The sequence below is a fragment of the Protopterus annectens genome, chromosome 10.part0, assembly GCF_019279795.1.
Source record: "Protopterus annectens isolate FY-2018-M chromosome 10.part0, PAN1.0, whole genome shotgun sequence".
NCBI lineage: Eukaryota > Metazoa > Chordata > Ceratodontiformes > Protopteridae > Protopterus > Protopterus annectens.
This window is the reverse complement of record NC_056744.1, coordinates 1,098,498,050-1,098,514,546: the sequence shown is the minus strand read 5'-3', so window position 1 is coordinate 1,098,514,546 and position 16,497 is coordinate 1,098,498,050. Positions and strand designations below refer to the sequence as shown.

The following is a 16,497-nucleotide window of genomic DNA, read 5'->3' as shown; positions in this document are numbered from 1 at the left end:
AAATTGTCACTATTTCTAAAGACAACCACAAATTATATAGCTATGTCAAGAATCTCAATGGCAACACTCAGATCTGCTCTGAGTTACAGTACAATGGCACTAAATATACAGAATCAACCGATATTGTCAACATCCTGGCAGATAGGTTCAGTGCTAACTTTGCTCCCCCCACACCCCCTAAAGGGCCCATCTCTATACCGGAAGAATGCAAAGTTCCTGTAATCACGGCTGCACAGGTAAAAACCACACTCTCCAAAGCCAAGAACACAGCATCCATGGGACCTAACAACATCCCAGGCTGTGTTCTACACGAACTACAGAACGAACTGGCACCCCACCTAAGTACAACTTTCAATCATAGCCTCTCCTCAGGCTTTGTGCCCACTGAATGGCGCACTGCGACAGTTATCCCACTCCACAAAGGGGGAGCCACCACGGACCTGGGAACTACCGCCCCATTAGCCTAACAAGCCTGGTCTGCAAGGCCATAGAACGTATCATCATGAAACTTATAAACAAAGACATTGGTAATCTCCAAACTCTGGACCCCACCCAGTTTGGGTTTGTAAAAGGCAAATCATGTCTCCTAAACCTAATTGACTTCTTTGAAGCAGTCACCAAAGCCGTAGACGAGGGTAAGGTGGTTCACACAGTATATCTAGATCTCACCAAGGCTTTTGACACCATCCCCCACTCTGGAATTATAGATAAACTCACTAAACTAGGTATAAATCCCTATGTCACAAGATGGATTGCCAACTGGCTCACTCACAGAACCCACACTGTGAAAGTAGCAGACTCCAAATCAGACTTCAGACCAGTGACAAGTGGAGTACCATAGTGTTCAGTCCTGGGTCCTCTCCTGTTTGGTATCTACTTTTCTGAAGTACATGCTAACACAGAAGGTCTTTGGCTAACGAAGTTTGCAGATGACTGCAAACTAGGAGACATAACTGAAACTCCTAACGATGTGGACATCCTACAAAAGGACCTCACTGAGACAGATGCCTGGTGTCAAAACCATGGCCTCAGGCTCAATGCCAAAAAGTGCATTGTTATCACCTTTGGTAAAAATTCTGTACCCATGAGCTGCCACATAGGTGGTAGTCTACTTAACACCGAAAGTGTGATAAGAGACCTTGGGACACAGGTGGACAGCAGTTTCTCCTTTGCTAATCACATCACCACAGTATTCAGGAAATCCTTCTACATAGCACACCTCATCACAAAAGGTTTCTCATCCAGGAAAAAAGAGGTCATTGTTCCCCTCAACTCGTCACTCATTAGACCCACTATAGAGTACAATGCCCTTTTTGGTATGTACCTCACAAGACATCTACAACAACTGGAAAGGCCACAGAAATACCTCACAAAGAGGATTACCAGCCTCAAACAGATGCCCTACGCAGACGGTCTCAAAAAACTCCAGCTTCACTCCATCACATATTGCCTACTCAGAGGCGATCTCTGCCTAACATACAAAGCTATGTCAAACCCAGAGCTGTTGGACATGCTTCACTTAAAGAAAGCCCAATCCCTCCGAGCTACACACTCTAGGGACCTAAACCTTGTCACCACAGTAAACAGAACACGCTGAGGGGATAGATTCCTGTCCCAGAGACTTCCCATACTCTGGAACAAACTACCTATCTATATTAAACAAAGCTCCTCATTAGCACTCTTCAATAAAAATCTTGATGATTGGATGAGAAATAGAAAATTCACCTCGGGGATCACCTCTGTGGTGCTGCTCGAGAGGGGCACAAGAAAATAATTTTCCTGGGTGGCGAAAGCCAGGGTACCTTTTTGGTTAGGCTTGTATAGGCCCTACGGCCGATAGCCTAGTACCTACCTGTGAACCTATGTAATGGATGAGCCTTCAAGGCTGGTTTTAAAGGTATAATTAGGAGGATGTATGAACAATCGGAGGCAAGAATTAAAGTGGGAGGGATCCTCTGATAAGTTGTGTTTGAACAGTGGAATGAGGTAGGGATGTCCTCTCCTCTTTATTTGCTTTACATTTAGAACCATTGGCAAAGAAAAGAAGGGACTCAGAAATGCCAGGATATAATTGGCATGGTAATCAAGAAAAGCTGGCTGTATTTGCAGATGATATTATTTTGCACCTGATAAATCCAGAAAAGGACATATCAGTGTTGTGGAACATTTTGATAGTTTCAAATCTTTTGGGATGTAAAATTAGTGAAGATAAAACAAAGGCTATAGCCTTACATTATGCACCCTCACACAAATTGGTTCAGCAATACCCTATTTATGGGGGCATGATAAGATGAAATATTTAGGAGTATTGGTTAAAAAAGCTTCACTTATGGCAGCTAAGGATATGTGGTAAGAGACTTAAAAGATAATACAAACAATGAGACAATGGAAGCTCTTGTTTATGGATATAAATGGTAAGATACAAGCAGTGAAAATGTTTTAAATCCCTTTAATTTTATATATAGGCATATTTTTATTAACCAGAAGAAAAGAAGCTGTGGGCAATAATAAAGTGTTGAAGGAATTTATCTGGGAGTGGAATAGGGCAAGACTTAAGCGGGATAAGTTGATCCTTCCAATAGAATAATGTGGTTTAGGATTACCTGATTTGAAGGAATATATACAGTTATGGCTCATACACATAACACAATCAGAAGGATAAAATTCAAAATGGAAAGGAATGATGATGATGAAGTGGGGGGAGGTTCAAGATAATATAGAAAGCATTGGATTTTAGATGAAGATTCCTAAAGAGAATAATAACCATACAGAGTATTATATTCATTAAGTAGCAGAAAGTATTCTAAGAAGTAAACCAATGTGAATGAGAAAGAAGATTATACTAACAGGGATGGCTTAAACTAGGAGTACAGAAAATAGGGAAGAGGAAGGTGGAATCTACTGGAGAAAACTGGCAAAGGAAACAAGTACTAGAAGCAAATAATAACTAAAGGTAATAGAGTGGGATAAGTCCAAGAAGACATTTGGACTGTAGGATAGAGACTGTCTTCCCTACTAGGGATTATTATCAGAGTACAGGCAAAGAGAAAGGGATAGGGGAATCTTAAGTGAAATTCCTATTCTGGTAGAGCTTTTAGTTGAATCTAGAGCTAAAGCCGTTGTTAAAAAGGAATAATTAGTATGGTACATAAAATATTGCATGATAACTAAAAGACTCAATCAGAGGAGGTTAGAAAAGATTAGGAAGACAGACTGGTAAAACAACGGGTAGATATACGTATGGCTCCCAAGTATGCAACAAAGTCCAGAAGGTTTAGGATCTTTGCTTGGAAGTGTTTTCATAGGTATTTTTATACCCCAAGCAGACATCAAATAATTTTTCCTCAGCTAAATACCAAATGTTGGAGGTATGATGGGGAAGGAAAAGGTAAATGGGAATATATTTTTGGCAGCTGATTTAAAAAAAAAATACCTACAGAATACTCTATAAAAATATTGGGTGAGCGAAGTGCTGTGACTAATGAAATTATTCTTTTCAGCTGGGATACAGGATCTGAATTGCCTAGACATAATAAGGTGTCATTAAGTTTAATTCTGTTGGCTGTCATAAAAGGCATTACTAGAAAATGGAAATCAAAATCTACACAAATAAGTTATGTACTTACCATAACTTTCTACCTGTATTGTCAATTTTTCATTTGTCCTCACATATGGGTTTGGATCAGAACCCTCAGATCTGACTTGGCCATTACTAAGCTTGAGGCAACCAAAAAGCTCTTGGATACCTTCCCTTACCCATAATGCACCTCTCCCTGTTACCACAGATCTTGTTTACTAGCATTATCTCCTGGAAAGAAAGGTGTAAGGAAAACTTGTATGAGATGATTGTAAGGAGACCATTTCTGGAGTATGGAGAAGATAAAAAGGTGGCATAAATTATGCTTCCCATTCTACCAGGAAACCTAGGTCAGGGGCTTGGAGGGAGAGGTTGTGAGGAGAAATGGAAAAATCCATAATACAGATGGAATGTTATGGTAAGTACATAACTTCTTTATTTTATATTGTCAATTTTTCATTCCGTCCTCACATATTGGCACAGAGTACCCAGCTACGTTCATCCTGGGTGGACTCATGGAAGAATATTCCTCAGAACCATCAAAATCAAGGAGGCTCTTCCCTTGGAGACCAAATCCAATTTATAATGAGTGATAAAGGTATGGTGATTTGTCCAAGTGGCTGCTGCACAAATTTCATCCATAGATGCATTACTTTGAAAACACTCTGAAGTTGTCATTGCTCTGGTTGTATGACCCCAAACCAGTTTAGGAAGAACTACACTTTGTCTGTGGTAGATAAATGTAACTGCAATCAGATGACCATTTTGCCAGAATAACCTTGGATACTGGTCGTCCCTTTCTAGGACCAGAAAAAGAAATGAAGAATTGATCTGCCTTTCTAAATTCTTTCATCCTGTGTAGATAAAAGCATAATTGCCTATTAACATCCAATAAATGCAGTATGTATTCTCCTTTATTAGTGAAATTGGAGAAGAAGACGGGCAAATTAATGGTTCAGTTATTATTAGTCTCAGAAACTACTTTAGGTAAAAAGGAAGGGTGGTATGCAAGGAAACCCTGTCTTTATGAAAAATCAGGTATGGAAGCAAAGAGGATATGGCCTGAATTTCTGATACTCTTCTAGCCAAAGTGATTACTACTAGGAAAATGGTCTCCAAGATAAAAATGTAATGACACATGATGCTGCAGGTTCAAAGGGAGGTTGAACAATAAAACCTAGCACCAAATTAAGGTCCCAAGGAAGGGAAGGATCTTTGTGTGGTGGCATTAGCATTCCCCCTCAAGAAGTTTTTGCAAAGCTTGTATGAGGTTAGAGACAAATTATCTTCCTCAACGTGAAAAACAGAGATAGCTGCCAATTGTACTTTGATAGTAGAGGCCGCAGCCCCACTTTCAAAAAGATGAGCTAAGAATTCTAGGACTGAGTGAACAAGGGTAGTGTTTAAGGGTCTAAATCATGTTGTTGAGACCAGATTACAAATTTCCTCCATTTATTCTTATACAGCTTTTGAGTGGATTGTTTATGGAATGATATCAAGATACAATGGACTGGAGAGGAAAACATATGGTGTTTGGCTATAAATGGAACTGGAGGAGCCAAGCCGTCAGCTTGAGGTTGAACAGATTGGGATGAATCATTCCTGTAGGGTGTGACAGAAGGTCTGGAGAAGGTTCCAAAATCCATGTTTTTTTCCCGAAGGTGAGGCCAAAGAAAGGGGGATCAGATTTGTCGAGGCCAAAAGGGAGCAATGAGGATTACTGTTCTCTTCAACCTGTTTGCTTTCTGGAGGAATTTGGGGAGCAAGGGGGTTGGGGGAAATGCGTACAGGAGACCGGAAGGCCAATCGTGAGTGACAGCATCCCCTGGGGACTCCCCAGTTGGGGGGATCAGGGCAAAGTAGCTGCTGCATTTGTTGTTCAGGGGGGTGCAAAGAGGTTGCAGCAGGTTTGGCCCCATTTGTGGAAAATTTCCCCTGCTACTTCCTGGTTGAGGGAACACTTGTGAGGCATGAGAATAGATCTGCTCATGTCCGCAATCACGTTGGACTTTCCCAGGATGTGCATTGCTATAAGAAAGCAGTTAAATGAAATCGCCCACTGCCACACTCTGAGCACTTCTCAACACAGGGGGTATGATCAGGTTCTTCCTTGCTTGTTTATGTACCAGACCACCAACATGTTGTGCAACTGAATCGCCACTGTGGAAGAGGAAGAGCAACTTGAAAAGCCTGAACACTAGAATCACTGCCCTCATCTCTAGGATGTGTAAACTGGCCTCGTTGGAAGACCAGATGCCTTGAACAGTCTTCCCCAGATAATGCCCCCCATCCCACCCTATCTGGGAAGCGTCCATGGTCACCGTGGACTGAAGTTGATGGAGGAAAAAGGGTTAATGCATACATTAGCTGATTGGAATGAATCCACCATGATAGAGCTGTCAGCAGGTGCCCGTAATGACTATCGGATAAGACATCGGTTGATGGATAACAGACCACTGTGCTGCCAGAAGCCACTGTAGTATTCTCATGTGGAATCTTGCCAGCGTTACCAAGACTACAGTGGCTGCCATTGATTCTAAAGCTCGTAAGACATGATGGGCAGCTATGCTCTTGTTCCGACGTAGAATTTGTGTCTGGCATCTGACTATTAGTACTCTGGATTGTGGTATTCTTGCAATCATCTGCTTTGTGTCCAAAAGTGCTCTTATGAATTCCAAAGCTTGAACAGGTTCCAAGTGAGATTTTTCATAATTTATTGTTATGCCTAGATCTGTTCAAATATGGATGAATGAATCCCTTGCTTGAATAAGTAGATGCTTGGTGGGGGTGGAAATGAGCTAGTCGTCCAAGTAGGGAAACACCCAGAATCCTTGTCATGTCAAGTGAGCCGCTACCAGTGCCATGCACTTGGTAAATACCCTGGGGCTGTGATGAGACCAAAGGGCAGTGCTCTGAACTGGAAATGACTGGCTCCCAGCCAGAAGTGCAAAAACCTTCTGGACTGCCTGTCCATTTTTATGTGGTAGTATGCATCCTGAAGGTCTGTTGAGCACATCTAATTGTCCTCTTTCAAGAAAGGACATGACCATTCGGAACTATTGTGATGTCAAACTGACTTTTTTAATCTGCTGAGATCCAGAGCTGGTCTCCAGTCCCCTGTTTTCTTTGGAACGAAAAAGAACCTTGAGTAAGTTCCGAATACTTTTTGGTCTGGGGGATGACTCGTTTGTCCAGCAGTTTCTGAATTCGAATAACTGCCTGATCCCTTTGACTGGGTGGAATGTCTGAGATTTTACTGTTGGGAGGGGAGTCTTCGGAGAATGGAATTAGATATCCTCTGGATATTATCCTCTGCACCCATAAATCATTTGTTATTTTTAGCCAGGTTCTCCAGTGCAGGGATAGTCGACCTCCAACTGCCTCAAGAGGTGGGCAATTGGGCCTCTGTTCAGGAGCACTGGAAGGGTTTCCCAAACAATGGTTCTCTAGACCCTTGGTTCTGCAGAGCTCCTCTGCCATGTGGGCAGCATCTTCCTGAATTATTTTCCCCTCTGCCTCTGGGGAAACTCTCTCCACGTGCCTTGTTAAGACTCCTGTGATTGTCTGAACCACATTTTGCCACCAACTCTTTGACCCTAAGGGTATGGTCTCTGGGGGACAGACAAAAGTATGCCCACAGCAGATAGGGTCTCACCCGCCTTCTCATACCTAGATAGTGTGTCTTTAACCCTGAGGCCATAAAAAAGGGGCATTTTGTCAAATGGCGCATTGAGGAAAGAAGACGTAAAAGCCGCTGCAAAGTCACACAGGCACATCCAGGCATGCTTTCTCATCGATATGCCAATACCTGCTGCTCTGATTATTTCCTCAGCTGTATAAGCAATACGTCTAATGGAAGAGATAGCTATAGAATGTAGGGTTGCCAGCTGGGAAGCTACTTTCTCCCGAACTCCCTCAGCTATGGCTCCTTCACTGTATCTGATATCTCCTTGATCAGATCCCTTTGTAATCTAGTACAGTGGCAAAGGTAATTCAGCTATCGCAAAGCAAAGGTCATTGAAGAAAAGACTTGTCTCCCACATCTATCCATCATTCTAGAATCCTTATTCGGAGGATAGATAGTGGAACTTTCTTCCGATAGTTCCTTCTTTGTAGCTGCTGCCACCTCCATGGCATCTACAGTAATCCCTTTTGTCCAAAAAGCTTTGTCAGTTGGAGCTGTAATAATCTTGCTTGGTCTCCAGGAAGTTGGCTCAATGGAGTCCGGGTTCTACCACACCCACTGAGCAATCAATTCTGTGAGCGCATCAGTGAGCAGAGTGACCCAGGTGGTAGTCGGTCAGGAACCAAAGGCCAACAGGTACACCGACTCCTCAGGAGAAGGACTGCTAGACTACCATACAACTCTCTGTTTTAAAATCTCCAAGATGTCTCCAAAGGAGACATCTTCAGGAGGTGACCATGGGGATCCTTCTCCCTCATCTAGGTCAGTGTCTTCTGTGGCTAACTCTTCAGTGAAGTCCAGATGTTTCCTCTTACAGGTCCTCTTCTGAGGGACCTCCTCAGTGGGATACTCCGGAGGGGTATCAGAAGAAGCAGGGATACCCTGATGGGTATCCTGTGGCTTTAGTTTCCACTATCCTTGTGGAACGTTTTGATCAGAAGAGGTGCATAGGGGTGGGAAATGGGACTGAGGATCCAAGTGGGAAGATAATTTCCTAGTTGCAGAGGCAGCTGTGGCTCTCTCCAGAGCCCGAAAGCCAACTGCTCCTGAGCAAGAAGAGAGTCCATCTCCAACAAGCCATACCTGTTGGAAGAGGACCCCCACCAGCCCTGAAGACAGTCTGTCCAGGGATGAAGCCAGCACTGAACTCACCTGAGTGGAAGCCCTGAGATGCAGAAACTGCTCAGAAGGTCTGAGAGTCGACTGCAATTGAGGTCCACCAGGTTTGCTATAGTTCTAGGAGCTCTCCTTCTCTGAGAAGGCAGAAGATCTTCAAGCAACTGTCTGATCCAATGAAAAAGAAATCTTCAGATCCGAACAAGACGCTGCCTGATGAATCAGATCCAAGAGCTCTGAAACTTGAGTTGAAGTCGGAGGAAGAACCAAAGGGGGACTGGATGACTTGGACACCTCTAAGACCATTGCAGTCAAGGCCAAGAGGGACTTAGTAATTCCCTGCTCCCACAAAATCTTCTGTACCATCTGTTTCACATCTTCCTCTGTAAGGCTTTTGGTAGAGCAGGTAGAATAAGCCGATGGAGATCTTGGTCTAGTTAGGAAGGGAAACGGTACTCTCAACAGCACTAGATCCACTGAAGGGGAGTGCTGAGTCCTTGGCAGTAAAGTTGTAGGTCTGAAAGGACTGGATATCAGATCCAAGAACAACGGCTCTGACTTATCCAGATTGGAAAGGCTCAGTGTCAAAGGAGCCAGATCCGAGAATGAATCACTCGGAGTTGAAGGTCCCAAAGTCATGGAGATTGAAGCTTTAGAGGACTTTGATCTCAGCTCCAAGAGATCAGATGGAGCCAAGGAAGTTCTCTTCTTCTCTCTATTACCAGACTTAGGGGAAGAAGAAACTGGGCTGGACTGAGCCGACCTACATTTTACTGTAGATTTAGGGGGACCAACAGAAATGGCCTCATTATAGGCAGAAGGCAATAGTACCCTAAGGATAAGTTTATTCTTCCATTCAACCTGGGCAGAGTGATTGAAGGAATGACATATTGCACAGTCTTCCTGAAGATGATGTGGGCCCAAACAATAAACACAAAGGAGAATGCAAGTCACTGTAAGGCATCTTGTGACTGCACCTGGCACACTTTTTGAAGCCCATGGGCTTATCATGTTTCACGACCATGACGAAAGTACAGAAAGGCCGTGAGCACAAAAGCACTAACTCAAAGGGCCACACACACACACACACACACACACACACACACACACACACACACATACACACACACACACACGCTCAAACACACAGACACACACACACACACACACACACACACACACACACACACACACACACACACACACACACACACACACACACAAACACACAAGTATAAAGATAGAGAAAAATAGAGAAAGTTTTTAAGTGTTAGGGTATAAGAAGGAAGGGAGCTACTAATGATTGTAGTGTAGATGCCGCTAGGGTATAAGGGAGGGAACAGAAAAGAAAAGTAACCCAATCAAAAAACAGTTACTGTCGAGAGAAAGTTTTGGAAAGACTAAAATGGGACAAAAAATACACTCCTGCTATAGTCAGAAAAGGAGAACCTTAGAAAGTTTGGGTACTTACGTGTTATCGCAACCAGATTTTCGTGGTTGCGAATCTCGCTTCCTTCAATACAGATGACTGCATAAAACAGTTCAAAGTGTTGCTAAAAGTCATTATTGCTGTCCCAAAACCTCTCCACTATCTTCACAGACAGAAAATCATTAAAAAATTATCTTCCTGTTTGACGTGCATAACAGACGTATGCTTGAATTGTCAGGGAAGCAAACTGTTGAATGGAATATTTCTACCGTGAGGAGAGAAGGGAAACACAGATGCAGGCACAATCTTTTTGCTAAAGTAAGACTTGTTTCAAAATCTGTAAACATAGTGGACAGTAAGCATTGCAATGTGAAAGTTGCCGTACAGTAATGGTTGGCAAAACTGAGGGTGGATTATGTTGATAGCTGACTATGGGTTCCTGATTCCGGGTACTAAGAACACTACGAAAAACATGTTACTGCATGTGGAAGTGCTTCTTCTGGTAGTTTGTGGCATGTTTGCACCTCAGCATATGTTTGATATTTGTTAAAAATACAAAAGTAGAGTAAAAGCATCCTTTGTGAGTGTGTGAGTGTGTGTGTGTGTGTGTGTGTGTGTGTGTGTGTGTGTGTGTGTGTGTGTGTGTGTGTGTGTGTGTGTGTGTGTGCCTTGTTATGTGGGGGAGACGTGTGAGCAATTACAGTGAGTAAGACAGCAGCCCTGACAGTTGAACCATGTATGCACTTCACTGCAGCTACATGACATGCTGGCATTAAAGTGAATACCTAAACAGCAACATAAACTTTGTACTTTTTTACTGAAAACCCTGCCTAAGACAACCGTCAGTGTGACAGAAATCATGTTATCTGATACTATCACAAAAGATCCAAGAGCTACCACATCTTTTGCGAAGCAGAAAATGAGATCTGAGGTAACAGGGAGACGTGTATTATGGATAAAAGGGGTATCCAAGAGCTTTTTGGTTGCCACGAGCTTAGTAATGGCCGAGTTGGTTCCAATGGTTCACATTCGAACCCATATGTGAGTTTGAAATGAAAAATTGACAATATCAGAGCAACTGTTTTTGGAGTATTGAATATTGTAAGAGGGAGATAAAAGAATTGGGAGAGGGATCTTTAGAAAAGAGAAGGAGCAAATTGCATATAAATAAATGGAAATTGTTGGAACAATACATGCAGAATAATGTTCAGGAGGAGGAGTGAGGTTTAAGTGAAGGCAGGAATTCAGCAATTTATGCAATGTTAGACTGATGATAGAAAAAAATGATATATTATGTTTAATGTGTGTAAATGGAAAAGATATATTTTTTCTGTTAATGTATGTTTACCTGTGTCTTAAGAAATACTTTAGTAAAGGTGCTTAAAACAGAATTTTATTAATTCAGGAATTCTTACAATGAGTATAACAAGCAAAGAAAGTAATTTTGAATGGTTGCTTAAGTTGCTAAACCATGCACTTACAATAGAGAAAGAAAATGTAAACATAATGGCCCTAGAACACCAGCACAGTTAAAGAATGCCAATATACAGCATATCAGAAACATTTAGAACAACATGGTACACAGCATAATGTTAAATGCACTGAAGGAGTACACAGCTTTACAAAAGTATGCATGTGTAATGTTGTTGTTGTTGCTGTGTGTTTCGACTTTTCCCGGTTAGGGGTCGCCACAGCGGAACTCCGGTCCGCTAATGATTGGCAGTAGATTTTTACGTACGGAGTTGCCAGCTCTGACGCACAACCTTCAACAAAGGTATGCCCATTCACGCATGTCTCCACACAGAAGATGCTTTAGCTGAGAATCGAACAGGATGTCTTACTGTGAGGCGACAATGCTACTGCAGCACCACCACCGCAGTATGTAATACAGCTCCAAAATGTCCCCAAAGGCTCAAAGCACAGAAAAGATATTAATTTAAGTTTCATTTTACAACAGAATTATTAAAAAAGTAAGGCATTTCCTTTTTAAGTAATGTCATTGACAATATAAGTTATGTACTTACCAGTTTGCTAGATTTATCTGACCTCTGTCCGGACACTGGAACAGTAGGACTAATCATTTTGGCCTTTTTTCTTGGTAATGACATTCCTCACAAACTAAATCCCCTCCCTATACCATAATCTATAGCTGCAAGGAGATACTCCAGATCGAATATAAGGAATAACTGGCCATATTCTCATCTACAGTCAGGCTGCATGAGAGCCACTAAAGAATCACATATGCACAAGAACCCTGGGAATTAGGACTAGATCTGAGGGATTCCTATAGGTCCCTCTATAATAACTTGAAAGGGGGAAATTAGGAGGGTTGTTCCACTGTGCACACATAGAGCAGATAAATTTATCATTTTGATAAGTGCGTATCTTATGCATTTAATCTGGCCTCGTCCAGAAACTGGAATGGTTTGTAAGAATGCAAGGCTAACCATAAGTGGCCTAAGCCACCAATCCTTTGAGAATGCTGGCTCCAAAGAAAGCACAAGTCCTAGAAAGGATGTTCAAACTGTAGTGCTTTGCAAATGTATTTAATGCTGTCTATGTAGCAGCTGCTGCACACTCCTGCAAGGGTATGTTTCAAAGAAAGACAACTGATATAACCTGAGCCTTGACAGAGTGCACATTAGGTCTGCAGGTTAATGACTTTCTTGTTGAAACATAACAGTAAGAAATGAAATAAGGTGGCTTTTGAAACTTTTTTGACTTTTCTTAACAGTACAGAAAGACACAAATAGCTGTTTATCCTCCCTGAAGTCTTTAGCATGGTGTAGCGAAAATAAAAGTTGCCTATGGATATTCAAGCACTGTAACTTATATTCTCCTTTATTTGTATATTTACGAAAAATACTGGCAGATTAACAGACTGGTTCATAATGGTCTGGGTAGATACTTTTGCCATAAAGCATGGATTAGATCAGTGTCATTCTTTCTGGATGCAAAATCAAACACAGATATTTGGATGACGCGTGAAGCTCTGAAACCCTTCTCACAGAAGAAATGGCTACTACATGGACAGTCTTTCAGCTCAAAAATTTGAAGTCAGTGGAACTGCCATTTCAAAAAGAGGTTTAGTCAGTCTTCCAAGCTCAAAATTTAAGTCCCAGGAGGGATTAGGCCTAACCAAGGTGGGGGGGGGGGGGTCTGGAATGAAACACTCCTTTTACACTATACACATCTGTGGGACTCTACAGAGGATGTGGGAAATCCAGTGTGAAAAGATAAGAAAGCTGCTAGATGTATCTTAATGGAAAAGTAGTTAGTCCCTTCCTTGAACAGTCCTGCCAAAAAGGCAAGCACCTGTGATAGAGAAGCTGAAATGGGATCTAAACCCTTGCTTACAGCCAATAAGGAAAACCTCTTCCATTTACCCGTGTATATTTGTTCATGTAGAAAGCTTTTGGGAATCAGTCAACAAACTGGCTACTTGTTTGGGAGACACATGATCCCTGGCCATCACTGGAAGTGGAAAAATCATATGGTTAAATGAAGGGAACAAATGTCCAAAAGAGGAGATCTAGACAGATGTGACAGAAGATGAGGATGCTAAGGAATGAGAAGGGGGTCTTCTCATCAGGTTAGATCACAACAAGAGAAAACTCTAGTGTGGTCAGAATAGGGCTATGTCAATTGCCTTTGCTTTGCATGTTTTGTCTTTCTGGATAGGAATAAAGGAGATCTGGGGGCTAATTGTGAATGAATGCACCTCTTGGGAACTTTCTTTCCTGAGAAGTGATGTTCAAAAATCTCTGAAATTCATGCTGGATGGTGAAGGAAAGAGATCACAACATGCTCTTTACTACCTCCAAAATAAGTGCTGTTTTCTTGTTGAGAAATCATTAGTTTGTGAGCAGCATTGTCTGCTCAAACTGTCCACAATCACAGTGGATGTTATCAAGTATGCACATTTCTACAAGAAATTGGTGAAATGTAAGGCCCATTCTCAACCCCTCATGGCTTCTCTGCAAAGAGGGAAAATATTATTCCATCTTGTTACGTTTGTGTACCAGACCACTGCCATGTTGTCTGTGTGGAATGTCAAGAGCATCCCTGGAGGGCAGGTCCTGGAATGCCTGCAAATCTACTGCTGTCATCTCCAGTACACTGATGTGCAATCTGGCCTCTTATGTCTACGTACCCTGGGCCATCCTGTTTCAATAGTGCAGTCTCATCCCACGATGAATGCGTCCATTGTTACTATAATGGTAGGTGTGGGACAAACAAAGGGTGTGCCAACTGAGAGATTATGAACTTTTGCTCAGGGCAAAGTACTGTTTATGCATGCATCTGAGAGCTTGATTGTGTGTGCCATAAGCTGCATCGCTTAGAATGGCTGAGTTCTAAGTGTCCACTGAAGAATTCTCATATTCAGTCCAGCTGGCAGCCAATGAAAACTATGGAATGTGTTGGGTTTGGTTAAGCCTTTCACAGGTTGACCATGACCATCAAGGAGAGACAGAGATGAAGTAAATATTGTCTTGCCAATATTACAACTCTATATGCCAGTCATTCAGGTAAGGGAATATCTCTACTCCTAGAAGCTGCATGTGAGTTGCAACTGGAGTAATACATTTGGTGAAAACCATGGGGGCTGTGGTATGTCTAAATGGCACATCTTGGAACTGATAGTTACTAGATCCCACCTGGAAGCACAGGAACTTCCTTGATACTTTTGTGATCTTGCTGTGTAGGTATGCATCTTTGAAGTCCAAAGAACACGTCCAATCACCTGCCTGCAAGCACAGCAGTACTGACTGTATGTGACCATCTGAATGACTCATTCATATATTTCTTTAGTCAAGGTAAGCTGAGAATTGGCTTGGGGTCCTGTGTCTTTTTGGGCGCCCAAACAACAGGGAGTAGAATCCAGACCATTATTGATTTGGTGGGACCTCTTAGATAGCTCTCTTTTATAGAAGTGCTTTTACTTCCTGAAGTATTGACTTCCTTGGCCAAGGTGATACCATTTGGGGATGTAAATGCATACTCTTGGGCATCTACAAAATGGAAAATAGCCTCTGGATGAAATTCCCCTTATTCACCTCTCTAGTGTGATGACCAGCCATTCCTAGGCATATAGGGAAAGATGTCCTCTGGCCGCCTCCTGAGTGGAACAGTTGAGCAATGTTTCAGAATTTGTACTGATGGGGTCTTTGAAAGGGCCCTTTAGATCCCCTGGTTATTTGGGCCATCTCTGCCACTAAGGTGTTGTCTGGACTGGAAATCCTGTCTGTCATGGGATCGCCTGTCATACTGAAGTCAATTCCTTTAGCTAATTCTGCCTAAAACACCAATTTTTTAGAACTTCTGTGATTTAAAAAGCTTGTTTCAGCTACATATTGTACTTATTTTACTGCCTGCACTTTAACAAAGTTGTTTTTGTGTTTAAATTACCTGTTTAACTGTTGTAGGCTACACACTCAAGTGTGATAGCCATTTTGGTGCATTTAAAGTGTTTTTTGACTGTATCTGCTTTATTTTCTGAAAAAAATATATACTTGTTTTCCCAACTTTCTAAGCTAGTATAGTCCAGTTTTCAGGTTAGTGCTGAATTCAGGGCTGTGTGACAAGTTTCTGTGTTTGCCCATACCTTACTTGGATAGAAGGAAGTTTCTCTGTTCACCTGTGAGAGAGGGGAGCTTTGAGCAGCCTATCTGTCCCTGGAGGAGTGGTTTCAGCCCAGAAATTAGTAGTTTATTGGCCATTCTGGGCTAATTTCTATCTCTTTCATTTCCCTGCTATAAAACCCGCATTAGTGCAGTTTTGCGCATTGGGCAACGCCGGTTAGCTATAGTATAACTATTCCCGGCTCCACAAAGTCTACTCTTCAATTTTTTCCCTTCGAACCAGAAAAACATTCAACTTAAGCACTCAAACTATTCACTTCTCAGCCCAGCACTTAGTCAAAACTCATAGCAAGCACTAATAAACCTTAGTACTAGACCCCCCCTATACTGTAGAGAAGGACAAGGCTCTCTATTTGACCTTACCAGCCAATCAGTAAAACAGTTCACTGTACCTATTCAGGCATGTCCAAGGGGCAGTTTCAGGTGTACTCTCCAGTCCAACTGGTGAATCTGGGCATTTTCAGGCAATGTTACAACTGCTTCATGTACACAGACAACCCTCTCCTCCTACCACCAAACACTAATACATGCGAGAGATGCAATTATACAGCCAAACTGGAGGCTAAGCTCTCTCAACCCAAGACTGAACCAGACAGTCAAGAGGAGAAGGGAATTATTTGCATCACACCATCAGTCTCACATAGACCTATGAAACCAGCACCAGAAAAAAAACACACACAAATATACAAAAACATACTCAGAGGCTCTAAATAAAAATCTGCAAAAGCAACAGAGACCTCCAAAGCAGACATCCAAGCAAACTCCACCCCCAAACACAAACCATGAAACACATACTTCACAAAACCAGTGTGCCATGCAATCACAGCCCTTAAGGCAAAATAACAAACCCAACACACTAGTAATAGGTGTCTCTATAGTCAGGCACACTGACGTCCCACTCACTAGGCTGAACAAGGAGGTCACTGTTTGCTGCCTGTCAGGTGCCAGGATCTGCCACATAACACAAGCACTCAGGTCACTCCAGAACAAGTACAAATATGACTCTGTCATTGTCCATGTTGGTGTGAATGACCTGAGCCGTATCTTC

At 42.2% G+C, this 16,497-nt stretch overlaps 1 protein-coding gene across 2 annotated transcripts in view; it reads right to left on the bottom strand.

The window, feature by feature from the left end:
• Positions 1-16,497, bottom strand: part of LOC122813496 (cytochrome P450 4B1-like) — a 1,102,348-nt gene that overhangs the window by 112,079 nt on the left and 973,772 nt on the right. The gene's annotated exons all lie outside the window — the stretch shown is intronic.